Raw genomic sequence first — 9,612 nt, 5'->3', positions numbered from 1 at the left:
CTCGCAAATGTTGCTCACTTCTGTCCTGAGTCTAGCCTCCACTACTCTTTCCCATAACTTCATTGTGTGGCTCATCAACTTTATTCCTCTATAGTTCCCATAGCTCTGCACATCACCTTTGTTCTTAAAAATGGGCACCAGCACACTTTTCCTCCATTCCTCAGGCATCTTCTCACATGCTAGAATTATATTGAACAAGCTGGTCAAAACCTCCACAGCCACCTTTCCTAGATGCTTCCATACCTCCACAGGAATGTCATAAGGACCAACTGCCTTTACATTTTTCATCCTCTTTAATGCCTTTCGAACTTCCCCCTTACTAATCATTGCCACTTCCTGGTCCACCACACTTGCCTCTTCTACTCTCCCTTCTCTCTCATTTTCCTCATTCATCAATTCCTCGAAGTATTCTTTCCATCTATCTAGCACACTACTGGCACCAGTCAACATATTTCCATCTCTATCCTTAATCACCCTAACCTGCTGCACATCATTCCCATCTCTATCCCTCTGTCTGGCCAACCTGTATAGATCATTTTGATCTTCTTTATTGTCCAAAATGGCATACATGTCATCATTGAGTTATGCATGCAAACCGAAAGGAAAAAACACACACAAGCATTCTACGCACAATTGTGACTGTTCTCGCTCTGCTTACGGCATGATGTTTAGTCTCAAAATAAACACCAAACGCCATTTTTTTTGGGAGGAACGCGGCAACAACCCACCGCCTGATGAAAATAAAAAAAAGCGTGGGAATCTAAGCGCATCATCGGCCTTTCTCCTGACGAACTGAGGCGACGTGATAACGAGGCTGTAAAGCGTGAAGTGTCAGTGATAAAGTCTGCTAATGACGCCGGGAGCTGCAGACTACATATAAATCAGACATTTTTCTTTATCTTTCTTTTTTTTTAAGGGGGAAAAAAACGTCGCATGCATAAAAAAAAAAAAAAAGACGTTGCATGCATAAAACATGTCGGTGTGTTTCCACCTGCAAAAGCTTAGTGTTTACGCTCAGATCTCGTTACCAACAACACCTCGCTAACGTCAAGATGTTTGTCCTGTAGCACAGTGGATTTTAGTACATTTGTGTTTATTTTAGGGTAGATTGTTGTTTTATTTCAGAGTATATGGTTCTCTAGATCATTGCTCTGTTTAAGAGTTGATTATTGTTGGATTTATTTTACCCAACATTATAAAAAATAGACACAAAAGGAATGAAGACGCTGGTTTCTTTTTCTCATGAGGAGGGCGTATGGGAGATTGTTCAGATTACAGCCTCTCATCACGCTCTAAACAATCTCCCCCGTCGTTCCTGCATTTATTTGAAAATAGGGAGGTTACTAAGTTTACAAGACATAACGTACTAAGCTACAAGACACAACACACTTAGGGTAGGGTTTCAAGGTGAAAACATGGGACCAACACCTGCCACGTTCCGGCCACGTCCTTCTCTCTGATGAATCCTGCTGAGTCATCTTCTTGAAGGCGAGACATCTTCCTTTCTCAAAATCGTCCATAATACTAATGCAAGCTAAGCAAATAAATGATAACTTCTACACTTCTACATTTTACAGTCACTTCATTTCGATTTTTAACTGTAGAATCATTTTTATGAAACAAATACATTTTCACTCAGAGTAAATTTGTCATACATAAAGTTGTAGTTTAAACATCGTAATCATCTGGATCAGGAAACAAATCAGTTAAAGCAAAATCATCATCATCATCTTTATCATCAAACAGTAATGGATACATCAGCTCCATACGGTTCTCCATGGGGGTTATGGCTGTGGTGATTAATTTACTGATTAATGCCCGAATGCATGGGATACAACAACATCCACAAAATGTCAGAATGGCTGCAAAAACAGCAATTGATATCAATATTGGTGAAATTAGGGTTTTATATTTACCAAAAACGTCCATCCAGCTTTCCCACAAAGAAGTGTTGATTGACGGTCCGTAGACCATCGATGGCTCTGTTCAAGCTGCCATCTGAAGCAGGATTGTTTGTTCTCCAAACATACCGCAAACACTTCTCTCTCTTGCAAGGAGCATGTCGACAGCTATGCAGTTTTGGAACGTCCTTGAAGAGGTAGCTTTGAGCTGCTCATGTACAGCTTCCAACCCACTCTGAGTCCAATTTCCTAATCTCTGTACATTGAAGTGGATATAGTTTATCCCATCAACATTTTTATTAATCGTACACCACCAGCATATGAAGTATTCAAATCCTCCTGCAACTTGGTCAGCTCATTTGTATTGATTAGGAACCCCACGAGGAACACCTATGGCGTTGATGTATATTTTATGTTGGATAATTTTGCCTCTGCCAGGATAAATCTATTTTTTGTCTATGTTCTTGATTGGACAAAAACATTGGTGCCCTTTCCATTAAATCTTGAACAGGCATAGGGTATACTGACACATGCAATATCAAAGTGACAATAGCGCACAATCCAGATTTATCTTTAGGTAATCTATCAAACAGTCTATCATCTCCGGACCACCACCAGGTGCCGCTCCGTGATACTGGCATAAATTTTGGTCCGACTTTTAAGGTTACTTTACACTGTGTGTCGTTCAGTGGTCCTCATTTTTTGCCTTTACTAATCATGATTATACAAGTGAAATTATTCGGTGCTACTAAAATAGAAAACATTGGTTTGTGTTTATCTGCTTTTGTTACGGGATATATAGGATCCCACGATTTACACCTCTCAGTTGGTACAGTCGCGTTCATTAATGGAATAATACAATCTTGTGATAATTGTGCCGGAACTATGCGCAACAAAGGCCTGGGACCCATGCAAACCACACAATCTTTTCTCGCTACATTTGCTGCTTGTTCCACCAATAGTAACCAATTGTTATTTTGTCCTGAAACTCCTGTGACTACAAGGAACCAATCATCAGTAGTTATGTTGTTAACCATTAAAATGTGTCCACCTTTCTTTGAAGTTTTTTAATGGCATTTCTGGTTCAACACGGTTCCCATAACACAATGCTACTCGGAAGTGGTCCACAGACACAATGTAGCTCGCATTTCCGCCAGAATATGCCCACAAACTCATCATCAAACACACTGGGTGACTTGATTTATATTTCAATATTAAACTATGGGCCGTTTTGCTGATGTTAAACTTCTTTCTATGTTCTTTTGCTGCTTTTAATGACCAACTGGACCAATTATAACCTGTTTCACCAATGAGGTGTTCCCATCCAAAGCCTATAGATGAATACCAGTCATATTCATATCCCCAATTCTGCCCATTCTCTTGAGCATCATTGGTGAGAGCCGCATATGGAATTATGATTAAAGTATCTTGATTTTGGGGGGCACAAAATATTAAACTGTTTTGCCGCATTTGGAGGTCATGCCCACAGTTCTGATCATCAACTGTACTCCTTTTGATACGAGTTAATGATTCCAAATTTTTTATTATTGGGTTGGTCATATTGGTCCAGTTGGTAGGTGATTTCCTATCTAAAAAATGCGTTGTATCATTTAGGGTGGGACGTCCCATGTACCACAAAACAAAATCAACACTATAGTAACCAAAGTTGCTGATGTAACAACTCATCGAATCTCGTAACCAACGTGGGTGTGCCATTCTGCTGAGTTCTCACTAAACGGGTTGGTGTCTTTTTTCTTCACTGACCAGCAAGCGTTTTCAGAATCTACACATCTGCTCCCGCTCCGTTATCAGACTTTTGCTCACCTTCCCTATTTGAGTACTCAGCTGAAATGACTCTTTTACAGTGTGTTAAATGAACCCACGTGTTTCTTTCTGCTATTTTTTATTGTCCCATTCATTCTTTCCACTCGACCTACACTCTGAGGGTGGTAAGCACAATGGTTTTTCAAATTGATGTGGAACATGGTTCCTATTTTATTGATTATTTGATTTACAAAATGAGTCCCATTATCGCTGTAAATGGTTTCAGGTATGCCATATTTTGGAATGATGTCTTTACATAGTGCTTTTGCCACCGTCAGAGCATCAGGTGATTTTGTTGAGAATAATTCGATCCATTTAGGAAAATGCATCTATGATAACCAAACAATACTTTTTTCCTTCACTTTGGTTTAATTCAATATTCCTCTCCTGGGCCTCAAATTGCCTTGCTGGATTATACCTAGCACAAATCATACATGCTCTACAAATTATTATTATTATTATTATTATTATTTTAATAGGAATTAAAACCATAAGTTGTATAATATTGATTTATCTGTCTTACCATCCCTCCTGTTGAGAAATGTGACACAGCATGGTTCAATATAGCAGCCCATTTGAAAAGTTTTTTTTTTTCTTTTTTTTTTTTTCTCTTTGCTAATGTAAATTTCATTTTGTAGTTTTGCACTTTGAATTGCGTTCTTGTTGTGGAACCCTCATACTGGCTATCAGTATAGATTGTACCATCTTTATTTATCATTAGTTTGCATGCCTCGGTTAATGCTACTAATTCAGCAGTTTGTTCGGCCAATTCCTGACAATCATGCTGCGTGCCTTCATCAGGTAAGGGTGTTAGCGTGGCTGGATTTAAGGTTGTGCATCGCTCAACAGATCAAATGTGGTTGTGACAGCAAGATGGCCATGCAAGATAAATGTCTTGCAGGTGATAAAAACACCATATTGGTTTGCAATAGGAGAGCAGACACTGTACTGTGGGACCTTAAGAGTTAATGGATGAAATAACACAATCGTGGAACTGTTCTCTCTTGCCATCGAGGCTGCCACAACTGCTCCGACACAATACAGTAATGCACACGTCACGTTGTCCAATTTAGTAAAAAAATAAGCCCATAGTCTTAGCATATCACCGTATTGTTGTGTAAGTACGGAGGTCATGTCATAGCTTTTACAATCTACCATTTGAATGAATGTTTTATCATTAAATTTGGAAGGCAGAGCGCAGCACTGGACACCAAATGTTGTTTAATGTCACAGAAGCTCTTTTCCGCCTCTGTATTCCATAGAACAGGTGATGTCATTTTAAGGTTTGCTTCATACATCAATTCTGACAACGGTGCAATAATTTCTGCATAGTTTTGAATCCATGCTCTCCCTTAATTTGTCAGACCTAAAAATGACATCATATGTTTCTTTGTTTGTGGTTTAGGTTTTTTTTTTTTTTTTTTTTTTTTTTAAACTAGAGTTTTCCTGTCTTGTAATATAGTCCTTCCTCCTACACTTAGATTATGTACCAGATATTTGACTTGTTTTTTACACCATTGCAATTTATTTTTGTTAACTTTATGTCCCTCCTCTGCTAGATGACACAGTAAGGCCAATGAATCTTCGCATGTCGTTCCCTCCTGGGGGAGTGAATTTAGACATGCTTGTTATTATTACTTGTGAATAAATGGTTGGACTTTCACAGTAACCTTGTGGTAATCTAGTAAATATATATTTTCTCCCTCAAATTTAAATGCAAACCAAATTTGACTGTTCTTTTCTATTGGTATAGAAAAGAAAGCATTGCTTATGTCAATATTTCTTCATCAATTTCAGTGAGGATCATTTGGTCCAATCATACAGGATGCATGTGTCTCCCTTCATCAGCCTGCGTTGTCCAAAACATCGCATTCCTGATTAGACCAGTTGACGCACTGTATTCCAGTTTGTTTTCCATTTGTCGCCAATCATTTGTCTCCTATCCCTGTTTCAGTAATGTTCCCACATGTTTCCATTGTGACCCATAATCTTTGCACAATGAAATACGTGGGACAGTTGTATTTTTATACAGTTCCTTTAATTTGTCCGGTAAAATAATTCCTGCCGCGACTTTTGCTTCATTGTCTGAGTACAGATAATCTACAGTAATTTTATCAGGCGTCGCATGTCGTAACTTGTTTTCATATACTGGTTCTTGCATTGGCGTGTTTTTGTACCACAGTGTTATATGCAGCTCATTATTGTTTTGTTTTTTTATCTTCTATTTGTTCGATAAGCTGCAAGGCTGCAGACAACAGGGCCTCTCCCATGTTTAACGGTGGTTTGTCTGGGATATCGATTGTGTAATAGAATGTACTCTCTCTGTTTTCTAGTGTCATATAGAGGTTGTCTCTTTTTAATTCATGTTTTCGTTTCACTACAATATTTCCATTTGATGATGGAATGAGTATAAGTCCTAGTTGGAATAAGCCATCTCTTCCCAACAAATTCACAGGACACTCCGGGACTTTGAAAATTGGCATTTTACAAGTTCTCCCCTGAGGGAGAACTCTCTCTAATCCACACAGGCTCAAATTCAAATTCCATGGCAAAAGTAATTTGCCTATTTGCAGATTTAACTATTGCCTTATGTACCGATAGTTTGGAACCTGGGATCTTTTCCCTACATGCTTTTGTATCGCAAAGAAATTTCATTCCTTTCCCATTTACTGACAAGGTTATTTCAGGTTTTTTTCTGTGTCCAAACTCAGAATGTCCTGTAAATTGAAATCCACTTCCTCATTCTCTGTAATATTTAAACAAGAGGATTTGTTGAGTTGGGAAGCAGGCTGGCTTAGTCATGCGGTTGTTTGTCCGTATTCTCTGTTATTTTTCTTAGGGCAGTTACATGCGATGTGGCCTTTATCTCCACAGCACCAACAGATGGTATTATCATAACAATTTCGACCATATCTTACTCTCCCACGGCCTCTGCCGCGTCCTCTAAAATTATCTGTCTCTTTGCCAAGATAGTATTTCTTTTTCTCCTCTCCTTTTTCTCTTTTAGACGCCATGTTTAGCCAAAAAGTAAGTCGTCAAATCCATCTTTTTCCATTTGTGATATATTATTTTTGTGTCGACCCTCTATTTCGTTTCGAAGTTGAATTAATTTTTACAAATTTAGCTGGCCAGCGAAACCATATATGGTTATCCACGTGTTTAAATGTTTTATTTTGGAAGGGTTTTGAAGTTGTACACATTTCCAATCTTTACACGTCAGGCTTTCTGTTGGATTCGTTTTATTGTTATTGTTTCCCATTTTTGTGAATTTGGAAGTCAGTTTATTCGCACCTAGAGTGACCTAATACTGACTTTATTAAAAAAATGACTGGGTGACAATGAATGTCTGAGTTACGGTAACCCTCAACCTTCTACCCCAAATGGGGCGGAGGATTCTTGCCTCTGGTTCCAAACTCAGTTGTCACTTACAATCCAGTCTTATACATCCATACTTTTTTGCACACAAACGATATTAGTAACGTTTTAACAAACACACGAAAACATAGAAACACGGAAACACAAAGGCACGGAATTTTAAGCACGTCTGGGACTCCGCCGTCCTTCATTTACTTGCCAGTGACTAGTATTACACAAGGTTTATTCTGCCGCAGACTTCTTTGTCGCGCAATACATTCACTCTTTAAAAAACATTTTTTTTAAATTTAACTCACCAGTCGTCTTCAATCCTGTGGATTGTCGTCAACCTTCAGATCCCAGTTGAGGAGTACGAAGACCAGTCCCGGAAAGGGTCTCAATTGCCGTGGCCACGGTCTCTTAACTGGGTGTCGGCTCCACAACTGGAATCCTCGGGTGTGTTGACATCCGGCTCGAAGGACCAATTTAATGTTGGATTTATCTTGCCCAACATTATAAAAAATAGACACAAAAGGAATGAAGACGCTGGTTTCTTTTTCTCATGAGGAGGGCGGATGGGAGATTGTTCAGATTACAGCCTCTCAACACGCTCTAAACAATCTCTCCCGTCGCTCCTGCATTTATTTGAAAATAGGGAGGTTTCTAATGTTTACAAGACACAACACACTAAGGGGAGGGTTTCAAGGTGAAAACATGGCACCAACACCTGCCACGTCACGGCCACGTCCTTCTCTCTGATGATTCCTGCTGAGTCATCTTCTTGAAGGCGAGACATCTTCCTTTCTCAAAATCGTCCATAATACTCATGCAAGCTAAGCAAATAAATGATAACTTCTACAATATATCTAACAGGAGCGTACATTCGCGAGGTGGATTGACGGGAACGCCAATCTGTATCCTCTCATGCAGAGTTTCACTTGGATGCCGGCTCGCTTCCCTCTGTGGCGTCGCCTCCGCCTGTGCTGAAGACCACGGACGTCGCTAAGGTGAGTAACTCGGGGAAAAAACTGAGCTGATTTGCTAAAGTTGATGAAAAAAAGTCCAGAGTAACCGCCTTGATGGTTAGAAAGTCTCCCCTTGTGTAAGTGAGTCGTGTAATGTCTCCAAAGACGAACGAAAAACACAAAAACAAAAACAATACGAGAGAGTGCGTAACCGAGGCGACCACACCAGAAGACGCCATCATGAATCGGGAAAGACCAAATGTGTCTTGTAACCTGATCCAGCCATGAGACAACCGGAACAGCCCTGTTGCTGGCGGCTGCCTGATATTTGTCAGACGGTAAAAGAGTACATACAAACTACAATGACCAGAGAGCAGAGTGGCGCAGCGAAAGCGTGCTGGGCCCATAACCCAGAGGTCGATGGATCGAAACCATCCTCTGCCGTTGTTTAACTGCTATCATTTAACGTCTTACTCTTTGTGAGAAATATTATGCAATTCAGACTTGTCAACTCATTGGCTGAGGTCCACGGGTAATGACCCTTTCCTCAATTCACTTTTTACTGAAAAATAAAATCATCCTTTATTCACTGTTCTGTCAATGTAAAATCACTGAGTAAGTACCCATAAAGTTGGCACGACAGTACAGCGTGAAATACAAAAGTAATGACATAAAGGCAAACACTTTCAGGGGAGCTAATATTTTACGGCGACAAGCAAACAGTCAAAAGAGAACGGCAAAGAGCTCGACTTTTTTATGGCACAAAAATACGTATTGTCCCAAACGCCTTGTCGGAGCCAATGACAAAATGGTAGGAAATTAACGATATTGAAAAGGAATTGGCAGTGGTGGGATTTGAACCCACGCCTCCTGAGAGACTGGAGCCTAAATCCAGCGCCTTGGACCGCTCGGCCACACTACCTGAAAACCCTATCTTTATAAGTGGAATATTTTCGCAAATGTAAGCCCGACCGAAGGGAATTATGGTGTTATGGGATCCCCGGCATTCCATATCATTGCCAACCTTGACATGAAAAATGTGGAAAGGAGAGCTCTGAAATCATTTAAGCCAACAATATCAAGTCACTGGATGAGAGAATAATCTTCTCATGCCAAGATGCCAAACGAAAGGATTTTAGCCCAGATATTGGCCCGATTTGCTATCGCAGCCGATTTCCCAGATAGTGCCCGACATATAATGCCGGGAACGACAAAACCTCTTGTAGTGTGACATAAACCACGACCAACGATTTGGCCCTACGACGCCAAAATGAACTGGCAAATTGGATATCTTCCGTGCAGTGTGACATATCAACGACAACTCTCCGCCAGCGCAACTTGACGGAGACCAGTAGGATTGCATATTGTGACTGGCGCATCGCCTCCCGTGCTTGCCCTTGGCAACATACTTGCGCGCCGTTGTTAACATTTCTTCTCACGCACAAACTAATGTTTACCGAAGCTTTCGGGCATGATTCGACGGAACGCCGACATGTTTACGTGCAACCGCATGTGCTTGCGCTTGCTAGAGTACATAACTTTTTGTTGCCTGCTTGCGAGCCGTATCG

General features: G+C 40.3%; 1 non-coding gene across 1 annotated transcript; it reads right to left on the bottom strand.

The window, feature by feature from the left end:
• Positions 1-8,884: 8,884 nt before the first annotated feature.
• Positions 8,885-8,966, bottom strand: trnal-uag (transfer RNA leucine (anticodon UAG)). Its single transcript has one exon. It is a non-coding gene; the product is annotated as a tRNA-Leu (tRNA).
• Positions 8,967-9,612: the final 646 nt, after the last annotated feature.

This window comes from Phycodurus eques, unplaced genomic scaffold, assembly GCF_024500275.1.
Source record: "Phycodurus eques isolate BA_2022a unplaced genomic scaffold, UOR_Pequ_1.1 contig_212, whole genome shotgun sequence".
In the NCBI taxonomy this organism is placed as follows: domain Eukaryota; kingdom Metazoa; phylum Chordata; class Actinopteri; order Syngnathiformes; family Syngnathidae; genus Phycodurus; species Phycodurus eques.
Note: the sequence above shows the minus strand (reverse complement) of the source record. Positions and strands in the feature narration are given on the sequence as shown.